Below are 17,361 nucleotides of genomic sequence, written 5' to 3' on the forward strand. Positions count from 1 at the left end.
GTGGGCACAGCTTCTCCTCTTGCTGTGAGAAATGGCACTAACTGCAAAATCCTGACCAGTGCCTGGTGAGGGCAGGCAGCACAGCAAGCTGGCTGCTCCCACAGCCAACGTGCCTTTCTCTGTGTCCATAAGCAGCCTCTGATAATGCCAGCCCCCTAGTCTTTCACAAAATGAACAGCCCTTCTTGTTAAACCACAAAGCATTTGGTGATATACTCACTGGTGCCCAAGATGGGAAAGTTTTCCGGTATGACCCTATCAAAAATAGCAAACTTACAGCAACACAGGTTGTGTAAGGAACAGAAAGCATGGGGAGAAGGGAAGAGAAGGAAAATACACACAGCACCATGTCTGAGTGGCAACGATCCAGTCCCTCGTGCTGGATCACAACAGTCTCAATAGTCCTGAATCTCAAACAACTTTAGGAAAGCATGAAGGTATGCCCACATGGGTTGGGCACAGTGTCACTTGCTCTTAAATGCTCCAGACAGACCCAGCTCCTGGCCATGCTGTGCTGTACCCAACGCAGTTGTAGCACCATCTGTACTGGGGGGTCACAGTGCCATGTGGGGCAGGACTGCAGACAGCAAATGAAACCTCCACCTTCAATTCCTACCTGCGCTATTGACTTGCTAGGTGACTTCAGTCAAGAGCCATCACTTTTCTGTGTTCCCAGTCCCCTCTTGCCCTCCACATCCTTTCTCTGTTTAAAATGCAAGGGCAGTCAGACTTGATAAGAATATGGATTTTACATATCCAACAAGACTTTAATCCTGATCCATGTATTTCCAGCATTCTTTCTCTCAGGAGTGTGAGACAGAGGCATATGCTATTTTACCTCCTTATTTGCCCTGGAATTTCTCTGAAGTCACAATTCACATTGAGAACAAAAACATTGCTCCAATTCTACTTCATCAGCCTTCCAGAGGATAAAAAGGGATCATGACTTTTAGGGTCTGGAGGTAGCACTATGGTTCCATGTTTAAATCAGTGCCTTTCTGCCCTAGGACACCCTTACCATCTCTCCTTCACCTCCAGATCTGTTTTGAAAAGATAGAGCTGAAAGCTTGTTTCCTATACATATATATATATATATATATATATATATATCTGTCTACTGGTTGCTGCATGGTTACTGAGCCCACTCCCAAGAAATCTGCAAAAAAATGTGAAAGCAGTACTCAGTGTATTGAAAGCTTCCTCTCCTGCTTTCTGCTTTTCTTTTTTTTATAAAAAAAAAAAAAAAGGCAAAAAAAAAAGGCAAAAAAAAAGGCAAAAAAGCGCGTCAAACCTTTATCTGTCTGGATTGGGTCAAATAGCATAAAATACTAACTCCCACAGAGTTGCACATGCAATGGCACCTCTGGTATCTGTTTTCTGGCATAAAAAAACTGGGTTTTGAACTAGCAACCCAAACACAAAGGTTTTCTAGTTACTTTCCATTTTGCAAAGCCTCTTATTTTAATATTTTTGATACAAAGTTAAACGTTATTCTTCCAAGTGCCTAAGGACAGTGCTAATACTCTTTCTGAATTTGCCTCTTCCCATTTAGTTATCTTGGTACTATTCATTTTTAAAGGCTTAAAGTGGAGTTTATGCGGCATTAGTATTCATAGGCACATGCTAATTTACTCTTATGTTCGGATACGCAAGTGGTTTTTTTCAGGCGAAACAGAGGGGATTAGATCTAGATCACTTGCTCTGAAGAAAAGTTGTGGCATGCTTCAACTTTCTATTCTCTTCCACACAGCATCAATAACTAGAACTAGATTTCTTATTCCTAAAAAAAAAAAAAAAAGAAAAAAAGAAAAAAAAATAAATATCTGCTGCAGGATCAGAAAGAAAAAAAAAAAAAGCATTCTGGTATGAGAAAGTTACAAAGTCCCCAACCCCACCCCTCACTCTCCACAGGGACAAGGGATTATTGCCACTGATCCCTAATGCCACTCTCAGCTCCTCAGCTTTGCGCTGCTGTGGAGGCCCTGTGTGCACCCCAAGCCCTCGATGCAGGTCTGGCTGTGGCCACTGCTGCTCCAGGAGGTGGGCTGGCCAGCTGACCACCGTGACACCAGAGCCAAGGGCCGTGCTCTGGCTGTCCCCTTGTCAGCTCTGGCAGCTGGAGGGAAGGCAGTGGTTTGGGTCTGCCCCAGCCAGCCAGAGCTAGGGGGGGTCACCCCCAGCTAGGGGAAGGGAGCATGAGTAAGGTCAGCATGTCCCTTGCCTCGGTTTCACAGCCATAGAAATTTGCTTCAATCTACAAATGCGGTTGAAGGAGAAACTCATAACAAAAGCTTTTTCCAAGTGTTCAAAAGCATACTGTTGGAGAGGAAACACGCTGCCTTTTTGGTTCTGTTTTCACTTCATGACTCAGATTTTAAACTTTATTGTTGTTAAGTATAATAACATTTGAAAGCAAACCCAAACTTTCATCACTTTTCCCTATATTTTCTGTTTGGAAACAAGAGAATTACCTCACCAAAATCCATTTACGTAGTGAATTTGATTTGGAATATGTAATCCTCCACGAGAGGATAATGCAGTTAGAGGGACATGAGCGGATGCCCTGTTCCCCTCCGGAGCAGCTGTAGGGCGTCACGGAGCCAGCCCTCATGTAGACCCTGGTGCACTCCACAGAGTCTGGCTGTGAGCCTGCACAGACATGGACAGCCCAGAGTCACTCCTGGATCACTTTTAATGTTTCATTTCTTTCCGATGCCCTCCAGCAGTAAAGGCAACACTGAAGGAGCACTCCAGGGTGGATGGGGAAGGAAAGGCAGGCAGCTCAGCAAGGTCTTCTTCAGACCACTCAATAGGAATGGATAGGGAAGAAAAGGTTTTCTTCCAGGCACACTTTTTACCCCAGTCACAGGTGTTCACTATTAAGGTATATAGAATGTTTCTTTCCCCCTTAGGAAGAAGGACACAAAATTATCTCAACAACTCAGAATTCACTGTGGGGTAAAAACAAGCAGGTCAGCTGAGTACCTGTATCTACATGCTGTTACTTGAAATGTGTAAATATGAACAACTTCTACTCTTACAAGAGCATATCAATGTCATTTGGGGGTCCTAATTGCCTGACACTGTACCTCAGGTCCGGTATGATTTACCATGGTTACTTTATATTTTGCCCTGAGTGTGCCACTAATTTGCATCAATGGAAGCCCCATAAACACATGGAAAGGATTTTCCAGACAGTAACTTTATACTAAGTCAGAAAGAAATGTAACATCTACACTGAAGCTAAAGGATGATTGCCTGGCTAGCCCACCAGGACCTGAGTCAATTAGACATCAAGGTTACATCAAGAGGAGTGCATCAAACAGTGAGAGAACACAGTCCTGAGTACGAGAATGCAGCCATCTGCCCCAACAAACAGATACAACTTTCCCTGTCACTGTTCTAGCCCATGTCAACCGGCACTGTCTTAAAAGATGCCCAGGTGGAATTCCAGAGGATGCACATTCGGACCTGGGATTGCTTGCAATAAGCAATGTGTGTGCTTCACTCTGCTCTGGAAGCTTAGAGGATTTACAATCAAAGCTGAAAGCTGTTCCTCACCACTGGCCTTTCTGCCTGGGAACACTCTGGGGCACATTTAATTGTGTCCCCATGTGTAGCCCAAAGGTCTGTTTCCCCTTGAGACTCTGAAATTATAGCTGTTGCTTGGCATCAAACTTTAAGGACATTGCACTGCTTGTTTTATATCAAGTTGCAGTACAATTTATTGCATAACACAAACAAAAGTAGGAGCTGCAAAGTCTGTCATTCCTGAGAGAGGAAATTTAGGTTTTAAAGCTGCACAGACAAATTCTGGTACAGCATTTAACCATCATCTACACCTGAGCCCTTCACAAGCATTACTGAATTTGCTCCTGTGAAGTCCTCATGTAAAACAGGATTTTTAGCACACTCATTTTATACCTCAGAATCAGGCACTTGGCTCTTCAGATGAACAATACTCACCCTTCCATTTTTTTGTCAGTTTGAAACATTTCTGTTTGTTTTTTTCCAGGTAAAACTGGACAATTTTTCCAAATTGTCCAGTTTTAGCCCTGGATACGTTCAAAGTACATGTCCCTATTGACTTCAACTATTGAACTTACTGTAAGGCAATTTTATCAGAGGCATTACATCCCTGCTCAGCCTCACTTACCCTGGCTATTTTCCTTTTTGTCCTGTTCTTTTTCTTTCTCTTTCCCTTTCTCTTTTTCCTCTTTTTCTTGTTTTTGTCTCCTGCTTCCCTCATCTCTTTCTCACATAAGTCATGGGGTGCTGAGGGCACCAAATGCATAGATTGCTCCAGGTTGCTATGTCCAAATGGAAATAGCAAGTAAAGGGGAAGTTTTGTTCTTAGTTTTGTTCACATGTAGTCTTGGACTCAAGCCCAGGAAGGACAGATACCACAACAAAATCCAATTTTCTATTAACTCCGAAAAATACATTTTTCACTCATTTTTCCTTTAAAAATGTCCAATCTCCCTATATTGAAACTTCATATCATATTCAGGCTTCTAACACAGAAAAGTTGCTTTAGGGCAGGCAGGTGCAGAGAAAAATCTGGTCCTGTGAGCATTCACAATGGCCCTATTCCTTCCAGGATTTCTCTCCAACAGCTGGGATTTGCCTGTAGCCAGTGAAGCCCCACTTTTGGGAAAAAACCGGCTAACACTGATGTTCTTGTTTAGGTGAAAAAGGCCCTGGCTAGTGCAAAATAAAGCATACAGAAGGTTAAAATGCATAAGGAAAAGGGAAAAGTAAAAGAAAAAAGTGGCCTTTAATGTCACTGGATCTGCAGTCCTGCCAGCCTTCAGTGTTTTACTGTGAGTTACATGAAATACTTTGATTAATGAAATATTCCAGCAGCGGTTGAACTGGACAAATGCCTCAGGTTTTCTGTGGAAGAACAAAACAGAGTATCTCAGTCTTTCATGCAGCACAGAGAAGCTTAAAGTCACTGCCCTTGGGCAGAGGAATAGCTTTCAAACCAAGAGTCCTTTTCTCCAGTTCCCAATTTGTGATTTCTGAAAAGCTTGCCATTTCTAAACAGGTTGTGTATTGCTTCGGTCTCTGCTTGTGCAAGGCTGGGAGCTGCAGATCCGAGCAGGGAACCCCTGTCAGGCCACTTTGCATATGAGTCATGTGAATATTCCTGTTCATGAACCTGTCCACAAGTGAGTGGGAACTTAAGCTCCTCAGAAATTGGTGTGGAACATCCTAGTGGACACAGTAATCCTCCCCAGCTGACCTCCTCTGCTCTGGGAAAGCTCATCTCCAGAGGCATCCAGGACCCAGTCTGCCCTGCCTGGCCACATCTCCCGACAGGGGCTGAGGCACAGAATGGACCAAACATGCTGTCCCCTTTGTGAACTGGTTTAATTGGACTTGAGTCCTTAATGAACTGGGGCTTCCAGCTCTGCTTGTTTAGCAAGAAGAGCTCTCTTAATTTCTAACTGTGGCACACTAGATTTAGTGCAGATCCTTTAATTTAAATGTCAGAATGTGAGCAGTAATTTATTTCCATAAAACAAAAAGCAATAAAGTCAAATATATTAAGCTCTGGCTGTGAGAGCTCAGATTACACAATTTATAATTGTACAAAACACAAACAGCAAAAAACTACCCACCAGAGGATGAGTTATTATCACTCACTTAAGCATTTGATTCAGGGCTGGTGAAAGTGGTTGCAAGAAAACAATGAAGAAAAAATTAAAAAATGGGAAGCCAAGGCATTTGGGACACTGTAAGGTCCTTAGTGACAGTCAAACATGGGGAACAGGAGCAGCTGAGGTGTTCCTACACCTGCTGGCCTTCCCAAGCCCCCCTCTGCTGCTCCTCCCACCACTTCTGAGGCTTACTCTGACCTCCCATTTTCTTAATGGTTACACACCACCAATTTTCGTATATGCATAACACCCTAAAATCACACTCCCTGACAAATGATAAGGAACACAAGGGAATAAGATGTTGCATTCTTTCCAGCTGGGACCATGTTTTTTCAGCAGTCAGCACCTGGGATAACATAAAGCTGGTCCTCAGTAAGTGCACAGACACAACTGTGACTTAGGAATTCAGATGATGATTAGCTAAATCAAACTAGACTGACTCAGTGAAGTTAAATGGTGAAAACACATCTGTGACGGGAGCAGAATTATTTTGGCTGGTACCTGCACCAGAACTTCTCTGAGAATTTGAGCTTTGCTCCCCATGCTCTCAGACTAGCATATCCATAAAGTGATCACCGAGTAATGAGGAATATCTAAATCATCCTGGCAAAACCTAGTATTTGGAGGAAGCATATGAACACAGAAGGGCTCAGTAAAAATGTACAATGGGTAACACAGTCTCATTATTGGTATTTAAGTGACAGAGGAGAGGTAGAACTGAGGACAAAACCACCAGGAATGCCATTCAAAAATTCTGCTTTATACCATAGCTCGAGCTATTACAAAAGCCACTGAAGCAGAACTACAGAAAAAAAAAAAACTAGTGGCCACAAACCTCTGGTCAAGCCTCCCCATTTTCATGGCTGACCCTTATGCTGGGTGCTGTGGAGAAGCTAAGGATATATTTCTCTGTGCATCTTTCCTGGACAGTGAGAGTCACCTGAAAAGTGGCTGAGGGCGCACTTGATCCCTTCATCCAGATCATCAGTAAAGGTATTAAACAGGGCTAGTCCCACTACTGCACCCTGGGGAACATCGCTAGTGCCTGGCCGCCAGCTGGATGCAACTCCATTCACCACCCCTCTCTGGGGCTGGCCATCCAGCCAGTCTCTAACTCAGCAAAGAATACACCCATCCAAGCCATGAGTTTCTCCAGGAGAATGGGTGCAGGAAGGTTTTACTTGGCAAAAAGCATCTGCTCTGCTTTTTTGAGATGGGAAGGGTACGATCTGACACAGCTGCATCATGTGTGAGGGCTTGTCAGGACCAGGAGGACAGGGTGCTAAATTCTGGGACCTCTGTCATTTCCTTTCTGTTTTACTTGTAATAGGCTGGAGAGCTTCAAGAGTGGCCCTTCCAGCACCACTTAATGCCCTCACTAGAAGGCTTCATGGAAGCCTGAGGAAGTCCTGATTAACAGTATTCCTGCTGGGCCAGGGCTGGGGCGCTCCCCTCCTTTTTGCTAACCCTTAATGTATTCATTGCCTTATTTTCATACATGCTGATTGAATAGCGATTTATTCCTCCGGCGCTAGGATAGTCCCTCCATACTAAATGTGAAATCTTTATTCTAACCAATGTCTAAATCATTGTTTTCTGGCGGCGCAGATCATGTGGCACAGATTATTAATAGCTCTGGTCTCTACACCACTTGACACGGCGCTCCAGCTGTCATTCTGCTCCCTGGCTCGTATGATTCTTGCACTGGTAAAGTGCCAGGCCCGGGCCGAGCCCATCAGTCACTGTCACCCACCACCCAGTGATGAATAGCCCCGCGAGCGCCGTGGCGAGGCCCCGGCTCCCGTTCACACGCGCCTGACTTTTCCCAACTCCAGCACGCCAGCTGAGGCCGGGCCCCGCCGAGGTGGGCCATGGCGACCTGCAAAGACCAGCCCCCACTCCCCGCGCCCCGGATTAGTTAAAAATGAAACAAATCCTAATGCGATCATGTCACTAATTATGCATTTAATTCAGTTATAAGGAGCTAATGGCTCCCTCAGTGACAGCTTTTACTGCTAAAAGGCAATTCATTCCTAAAACTGAGAAATCTAATTACACAAAATGCTTCGTCCTAATCCTTTCAAAGAATAATCTTATTTGTAGACATTAACATCCCAGATGCTGCTGCTGTTTGTCCATTATGACAGTGTTTGTCCTGAATAATGTATAAATAGCTCTTTCTGGACAGTTGCATGTCACTAAATCAATACAATTTGCTGCCTTCTGTTACATTAAGTCAGCCTGGGCAAGCTGGAGAAAATTAACCTTTTGTTTCCCACTCAAAAGGCCTTTGAAATTAGAAACAAGAAAAGGTTGGAGGGCCTATGGGATTCATGAGGTCTTTTTTTTTTTTTCTTTTTTTTAAACCCACAAAGTATTCAGCAGATCTGCAAGCCTGGTGATGGATATACCTTCAGAAAAATTGGCTAAACATTTCCAGGTAGCAGGAGAGACACAAAGGTGAAAACTGTGCTATGCTTTCTTATTTCTTCCTTAAATGCTTCAAGTTTCTTCTACAGAAGCAGTTAAATTGCAGTAGATTCTTACCATAGTGTTTTGTTGTCAAGGGAACGATACTCCTGCTAAGGTGTTCCTTAGCAGTTGTGGTAGCTCCCACAGCTAGCAAGATGGAAAATATCCCCATGGAGTTGCTCTCCACACAATAAGCCCTTCAAACACAGAACATCCTAGAGAATAAAAAGACTTTCTTTCATGAGATATGTAACTGAGAAGATGAGCTGAGAGCACGTAGCTTTGAACAGAAATACCACCGAGTATAAATCTAGATTTCAGTGTATTTGCCCACTGATCTTATGTATTAAGAATTAGCTGCCTGCACCTATCGTTGTATTAAAGTAACCAGCTCTCCCCTAGTATTAGCACAGGAGTTCCAAATTTCCCTGTGATGTCCTGGCAGTATTCCAAGGGACAATCAAATGTCACTGGTATTTCTGAAAGCCTCAGAAATACTTGTCTTTAACCATAAACTCAAGTCCCACTGAAACCACTCTACCCTTGCCAGGGACCAAGAGAGCAGCTGAACAGTGCTCAGAACAGATCATGGCTCTGAGTAGAAGGGAAAATATGGCTCCTACCAAACTCATACCTCACCTCAAAGTAAGTATGAAGGGTACATACCCTTAAGGTCCACTGCAAACTCATTAGGAAGCTAACTTACTGGAAAAAGTCCAATGCTGAGAAATTGTGCCCAAGTCCCTCATAGAATAGAAGTGATGCCTTCAGCTTTCATTCTGTCCCCAGCATCCATGTGTCTGTTCTCTGAATTTACCAGGAATGTCCCTGATTTTGATGGCTTCTTGAAACAGCACAGAAGAAGCACGATTAGTGTGAAATGAAGGATTAGTCTGCCATTCAAAAAGTGCAAAGTGCAAATTAGAAAATGCCATGTTTTCACATTGGTGATTTGGGTTCTGACTTAGTAGAAGAAGCTTCCATGGCCCATCTTCAGGGCACTGTAGGGGGTGAAAAAGGGAGACAGACCACGGCTTCACTAGCACAGAGGCACATACCTGTCCCTTCAGGGCAGGCTTGCCCAGAGGTAAATGCAGAAACACCCTCCTTCCAAGCACACAGTTCTAACAGACTCTAATAGCAAAAGTCAAAAGCTTGCTCTTGGAACCAAAAATCAAATAACAGCCTATTTACACAGAGAAATAACAGTACAATAAAGCATTCGAGTCTGCCATCCTGTGAAAAGCTGCATGAGGGAGCTCCCTGAGGCGGCACATGCACAGCATAGCATTAGGAAGAGTCCCTCACATGGCAACAGGGCTATTCTGACTGTTTCCCGTACAAAGAAACCACATCTGGTGGCATTACCGACTCTACTGCCATTTAAAAAACATTTTCTTTCTGTTTTCTCATTTTTCAGATGATTATTTTCTTTTTCATGCCCACCTGGGTTGTTTCATTTTACTCCTCAAGAAAGTCTCATGCCATGTTTCTCCTGTGAGGGCTGCAGTTCAGCTCTCCAGAATTTTTTGCCATTCATGGCTTTGTGGATTAAATTATGACAGCTGCTTTGCTAAATTGAGCTTCTCCTTGCTTCCTCATCCTAATAAGAGCAGATGCAGAGAACTACCAGCAAAGCTCCCTTCACCACCCTGCATTGCTGAATTTCCAGTGCTTTCCACGGAGATGGATGGTCAGCTTTGCAGAGGCTGGGGGGATGTCACCCCTGTGATATTGGAGGTTTCCTCTGGAAACACATGCTGCTGAGGCATGCACAAATCTGGCCCCATAGAAAGTCATACAAAGTCTTTTTGCCCTGTGCCAGTGGCATCAACTTCTTATCCCATCACTTGCTCTGGCTCTGACACAACACCGAAGCAGGATCTGGGGATCGTGTGCAGCAATGGTTTTAAACTAATTACATCACTGCAGAAAACATGAAATAATTTCTTTAGACTCCCTGCTGTTACAGTTCTGTGGTTAGGAGGACATAGACACATAGTTATGTCAGGTCAGCATTTTTCACATGTACTAAATGTATTAAAAAAAATATTCAATGTATCCATTTGAATATTTTTAGGGGAATTAATTGTTCAAATCTAAAAAGTTTATGCCACTCTAATGGACTACTAATGGAATAAGCTTTTAAAAAAATCTCTGCATTGTTCTGAGACCGGACTGTGACCTAACCACCAGGTATAATATGTACCAATATCTATCTTACACTGTGAAATTTAGATTGCAAATCCATTATGATAGAGTCTATGTCTTTATGTATTGTGTGCTGCTGAGCAAGCTCACTGAGCTCAATAAATAATAAATGGTAGGAACCTGACCTTGAATATTAAATGTGATCTGAATGATTCTTCACCCAGGAATTCGGGTTCATTTTCCCCACAAGTTTTGTCTTGGGGAGACTGAGGTGCAGCTGTGACAAAAAAGCAAAGCTAACACTGTCTTCTGGCTGGGCTCGGTCTGGATTTGGAGTTCCAGCTGTTCTCTTTTCCAGTAGAAGCACCTGGACAGTTTGTCCCTGTGGCTGGCAGGACATGTCAGCTCAGATGGCCCACCACTGCCCACTTTACCCACAGAGTCTCCACCTCCCTTTCAGATGGCAAGTGCCTTATGAATGAGCTCACGTGGGGCAGGAAACATAGCTTCCCACAAGATGCCTTTCAGATCCCTAGGCCAAACAAATCTGATATGTTCTGGCAAGCAAATAACACTAGTAAAGCCTATTTGCAGTGTAAAACACAGATCTCCCACACCTCAATCAGCTACAGAGAAAAAGAAGGCTACGATTTTCTCAAATGAGGACCAAGTATTTAAGATATTCCTTGAACACACACTATTTCACTTTGATCATCTCAGAAATAATTCCTGTATTGGCTAATGAAAGACAAAGATTAAAACAAACAAACAAACAAACAAAAACATCTCAAAAAGCTACCTCCTGATCCCAGTGGTTTGAGCGGTGCCTGGAACCTCATTTAGTTATCAGGATAACTTGAGGTTACTAATTTATTGCTGTTAGTGAGTAGGCCACATAGAAAGGGCTCTCTTACAGCTCTCATGATAAATAACAATTCCCTTCTGCTTAGTCAGTAACTGTTGCTTAGTGCTGGATTTAGTTTTCATTTAATCAAACAAATTGGACATCACCTCTGGTTATCTGTAAGAAAAGAACACTAACACTGGAAGATGCAGAACCAGGAAGGCAAGAAAAGAAGATTGGATATATTTTCCTTCCCAATTATGTCACGGGTCTTTTGAAGGCCTTTTCAGTCATTGGATGCATGGCCATTGCGTTTTTTTGCAGTAGAAAACATTTCTGGAAGGAGTAAAACATTCTGCCCACAAAAGAGATGAGACACAGATGGGCTTGAGCTGCGGCTGTGGAGATGAGAAGCTTACACTACATTGCTCATAATCTCTTTGGATAGCAGACAATTTCACAGAATCACAGGATCCTTTCAGTTGTAAAGGACCTCTAAGATCATCAAGTCCAACCATTAAACCAGCACTGCCATGTTCACCACTAAACCACATCCTCAAATGGCACATCCATGCATCTTTTCAACAATGCCAGGAATGGTGATTCCACTGCTTCTCTGGGCAGCCTGTTCCCATACTTGACGACCAGTGTAGAAATTTTCCTAATATGCAATCTAATATGCTCTTCTCTGAACTATGTTTTACAGTATATGGTTTAACCTTTGTGGGGAGCTGCCCTCTGTTTCTGAAAGACTGAAGCCTGCGATGGTAAAGCCAGAGGTTACAGAACAAGTGGAATTAGAGACCTGCAGCAGAAAAGCAGGCAAAGTGTACATTGAGAAGTTATCATGTTTCCTGGTTAAAGAGTGCATTGTACAACTGAACTGATGGCCAAGATAAGGGAACCCCCTTTAATTATGTGAATCTTTGATATTCTGTGTGCAATTTGAGAGTCAGTGGAGCCAAGGCAAAAAACTGAGCTCATCCTATCAAAAGATAACACAAGACTTGTAGCCTTCTAAGGGTGCATGTGTACCCAGAAGCAAGGAGGAAAGAAAAGGAACAGGTGAGCTTCTGGTATTTCCTTCAAAGTTGTCATTCTTTTTTTTCCAGAGCAAGAGAGGATTTATTAAGAGTGGTGTCTGAGGGTGCATCTGGTGTTATTATTATGCAGTTGAAATGAGAAATTAATATTATAAAACATTTTCTATTACTAAAAAATCAGTCACTTTTTTTCTGCTGTGGAACAGCATCCAATGGAAAAACGGTCACAATGTCATTTAAGAGGGAAGGGAATAATCTCTTTATTCTCTCCCAAAATATACCTATATTAATTGGCTAAGTACTGTCTACAAAATATGGCATCCTTTCCAGTTGTATTTTTCTAGAATTCTTCACTGTTGATACTGTTTTAAGAGTCTGTGAGCAAGAATTTCTTGACAAGAACAAGCACAAGTGAATGAGATTTTCTTAACAAAAAGAAAATCACACAGTCTCTCTTGCCAGGGTGGGATAAACAGCCACAGTTTCAGAGCTATTGAAAAATTATAGATTCTTGTAAGATTCACTGTTAAATGTAAAATGTAAAATATTAAATGTCACACGATTGCTCACCAAACAATCTCTGCAGCAGCATTTTCATTCATGCTGAAAACAGCAAGATCCACGCACAGTACTGAAAGGTTTTGTCCCTTGGGATTGCCATTTCAGGTACACTGCTTGCATTGCACGCCCAAAACACCAGAGTTACCTGAGAGGCTACCTTTGAGCAGCATCTGAAGGTGGCAAAGGAAAAGGAAAAGTAGCATCCAGCAGCCCCCTTAGCTCTGCTTCACCCCTTGGTTCATTGGAAAGTTCGTGTCTGCCTGAGCAGGCTGGTGTGGTCAGGCAGAAAACACAGCTGAGCAGCAGGGCCTGGGCACCCCTCCATCATTGTCAATAAGCGAAATGGAGGGCCCTTACATTATTTCATTTACTATTTCAATGATTACATAGATCATTGCCTTCTCATTGTTTCAGTGATAGATTTAATTAACTTCCAATTAATCACAGAGGGTGATATTTAATGCTCAGCCCTGCACTGAGCACAGTGTCACAGACCAAAGAATATATTTTGAAGGCTTCAGTAATCAAGAGGTCATGGAAGATAGATGTTCTTCACCAAAAGAGAGAGAGAGAAGATAAATTTGTGTGTCCTCTCTGCTCTGGCTAACTGTTTTAGGATAATTGTTTCACGTCCACATTATAACTTTCCTAAAGGTCCATCCATGCACAAAGCTGGATAAAAGGGAGGAAGTAGGGTAGGTAATAGGGTCACATTATAGAGACTTCATAGGGCTATAATTCCATTGGCAGGCAGCAGCAATGTTTCCAGCTGCAGTGGTTAAGGCCCTGAAAAATGGCCAGAAAGAAATTTCCTGTAAATTTACTTCTATTTAGACAGAATGGCTTAAAAATACCAAACTCAAATCAATGACGGAAAGGAGAGTTTCATTACACTAAGGGTGACTACATGCAGTAAAAACCCTGCATCTCATATGTCGCCTTTCTGGGAGTAGGGTGACAACATTAAGGCATCTGCTGTTGGCCTTCTAGAAGGGGTTCAAAGGACTGCTATTAGAAAAAAATTCCCTATTATTTTAAGAAGAAACATTTAATTTTCAGCATTTTCCTGATAAATCTAGTGAACATCTTTGAGGTTCCTGTGTCACTAAAGAAAAGACTATGTATAACAGATATTTTGGACATGCAAAGCAAGTTTGTTTCTTTTTACTCTTTTGACAGCATTCATTTCAGGCTTTTACTTGAGACAGTGGCCAAAGGTACTTCTGTAATACAAACAGCAATCAAGTGACCAAGGCTGAGAACCTTCCAAGTTGGCTTTCTGACCTGGGCAATATCTGAGCAATTCCAAAATTTCCAGCTGTGCAAGCTGGGGGACATGCTCAGCAAGGCCGGAGCTCTGCCCTGGGAGCCAGACAACTTCTCCAGCTCACTAGTTCATAAATCCCCACATAGCCAATATGCACCAAAACCCACTGCAAGCACGATGCTGGTGCCTTAAAAGACTGATGATGTGGTCTGAAAGAAAGGACAATAGCACTGAATTAAGGATAAGGAGAACCAAGAGAAGCTGGAAGGAGCAATAAGGAAGAGGAGACAGTTGTGAAGGGAGAGAGAGCACCAGGCTCTGGTCTGGAGGGGTCAGAGCATTTGTTACAAGAGCCACAAGACATTTAAGGAAGTCCCTGAAACAGATGGCTTAGTACCTCCACCTTGCCAGAGCTGGTAAGGTAGACTGGTTGCATTTGCAGAAATGCAAAGAGCTGTTGGTATGGGGACTGAACTTGCCCTGAGCACTGATTGGGATGACCTAGTCCATTCTTCATTGCTCCATCATGTTCTTTTTCTGGCCTGAGCAGGGCCCTGTGCCATAATGTTCTTCTCTACCACCAGAGACATGCTGCCCACTGCCTGCCTCAGCTCCAGACCTGTCTTCTAGAAACAGTCATGAGAGAAGGAAAATGGTTTCACACTCTCATAACAAGCAAACATATCCCGTAAGGATTTCTCCCATGCTGGCAGTCCTGGCTAACCTGACAATGTGACAGTAAATTCAGCTGTGTGCATGTGTGTGCATGTGTGAGTGGGACAGAGAGATGGCAGGAAATCTTCTAACAAATGCAGAGTATAATTCTTCTCTTTCCTTCCCTATGGCTAATCTCTGAGTGCAAAGTAATTGTCTTTCTCATGACTTTAAATCTCTCTCTCTGGTATATTCTTGCCTGTCCAACATGACTTTACAACTCCTTCATCTGGCACACAGCTGGCGTGCCTCACGGTGGATTCCTCTAAAGAGTGATTTAAAGTTGCTTTCCATCAGTGTAAAACTAATGAGCAAGAAACATCTTGACACATGGTAACTGTAAGCAACACACTTGGTCAGCTGTGTACAAGAAAGACACCCTCACTTAAGGCTTTCCAACTGTTCTCTTACAAGCACTCAGAAGGCTCAAAGCCCTGGATGCTTATTTATTAGTATCTTCACTTGCCCAGGTGTCTCTTTTCAGATAGACACTCCACACTTCTAATGCAGCTTTCCATCTGGAGTTAGTTTCTCTCTCTCTCTGTTCCCAGAGGTGCACTGGAACCTACTGGAGTTTTAACTCACAGGACATGCTCAATGTTTTCACTTTTTTGACAAAAAAATTAACCTGAACCATTTTCTTTAGTATTCAGTACCATAGTATCTCAGCACCTTATCACAGCAGTATGAATACAAACACCCTGCTAGCTTCCCTCTTGTGATCCCAGATTTACCTCAGCTGAACTGAAAGTACTATGAAATTATTTCAGATTTACCAGACATATGTGAAATGAGAATTTTGACCCCATCTAATTTATCCTTATTTTCCCCCCTGTGAAACAGAGAAGCCTGAACAGAAATGGAACTTTGGGCCAGCACTTTCTTACACAAATAATCTAAGTGAGACTCTAACCAGGATCAAGCCTCTAAAGGCAAGCACACTCATTTTCTTCAATTTAATCTAAATAGCTGTTGGTTGTCAGGAGTTTCAAGAATTTAGCTTGGTGGAAAACCAGTGTCTTTATTTAGTACCTGGATGTGATTTTGTGGTTGTTTTAAAAAACATGAATGCAACTGTGGTGATATATACTCACTCATTAGTGGAACTAGCTGTCTAACACTTGAGTGTTTGCAGTTCTGTGCTTCAGGAGCCAAATCTTTCATATCCAGAACTTTAAAAATGTTGACTGTAACACATTCTTAATACAAAATCATCTGCAGGAAGAGAATATCTTTTCCTCATATGAGTGTAAGACCACTAAGTAAATAATAGTGGAGTCATAAGAACACTTAGGACATGGCACTGTCTTGGTAAAGCACAAGGAGTTCTGCAGCTTAGCTAATTTCTTGCTTTCTTCCCTCTCTCCAAAAGCTATTTCCTATTTCCAAACACAACTCCCTACCTCTCAGATCTGTACAAACCTTCAGCAAATGGGGCATCCTCTGTGCTCTCCTAACACCATGGGAAAAATGCTCTCTCTACCCCTTGTTTAAGTTACAGAGCTGGCTGCAGAGAGCAGTGACTTGTAATTATATCCAAACTTCTCCCACCCTGTGACATCTTAGTCTACATGCCAACCACAGCGCTCACCACAAAATTGTCAAAGAAAAATAAAGGTCAGTTCCTCTTGCATTTTAGCCTTTCTGCCCCATTACAAGGACACAGTATGAGCTCTTCCTCAAGAGACTCTATCAGCACCGAACAGACATTAAACACAGAGAGAGAAAGAGAGCACATGCACCTGAGTGTGAGTGCACCACACTGTCCGTGAGCGTGTTCCCTTGTCAGTGCACTGCTGGCAACAGGAGGGAGGTCTAGCAGTGAGCCTGGAGCAGAGGAGTATGCATAACTTGTTACCTCTATTATTTTTAGCAGCAGAAAATGCAGCACCAGGTCACCCATCCATCTGGGTGGGAGAGCCAAATGTACCTGGGGCTCTGGCATGTGTTTCTGTGTCAAGGAGACAGTACCTAATCAAACACAAGGGGAGAAAAAGAAATACAGTGATGTGGTGCAGCATGGTGAAGCCACCTCCTCACTTGGCAAGCTTGTGGTCAGATCAAATACAAAACCTAGGATTTCCAGTGTCCTGGCCACAATCCCTCTGAAAGAGTAATCACGAGAAGGTAAAGGGTTTTTTGGTTGGAATCCAAAAGTAATTCTTTAAGTACTTTCTAACGAAGCTAAGTCAATGCTTCCTAAAAGACTGGACAAGACAGAGAAGTTATTATTATTTTGTACAATCCTACTACCTAGCTTTGTGAACAGTATTACCAGGTACAGCAGTAGAGGAGGCTGGGTTGGCAGAACACAGGCACTTCCCTTCCAAACAGCGAAGGCTGAGCATCATGGTTAGGAGGATCCAGATGTGTAGAGACATCGAGACATGTCCACGTGTATCTAAACAGAGGCACAAAGAAATTGCTGACTCGTCCAAAGTCACGGAACAGCCTGTGGCCAGAGTCTTTCCCAAGTCCCATCCTTCCACTCATCACCCTCCTGCTTCTTGTTTCCTTCCACAGAGAGGAACAAGGAGCAACCACAGAGCCAAAACAGAAGACATAATTTTGGACTTATTTTAAAGAGGCAGTACGGGATTTTGGATATGCCTCAGCCTTACATGAAGGCAGACAGGAAACAACT

Source organism: Empidonax traillii, unplaced genomic scaffold, assembly GCF_003031625.1.
Source record: "Empidonax traillii isolate 1590-97213 ecotype Southwest subspecies unplaced genomic scaffold, ASM303162v1 scaffold144:size1428860, whole genome shotgun sequence".
In the NCBI taxonomy this organism is placed as follows: Eukaryota; Metazoa; Chordata; class Aves; order Passeriformes; family Tyrannidae; genus Empidonax; species Empidonax traillii.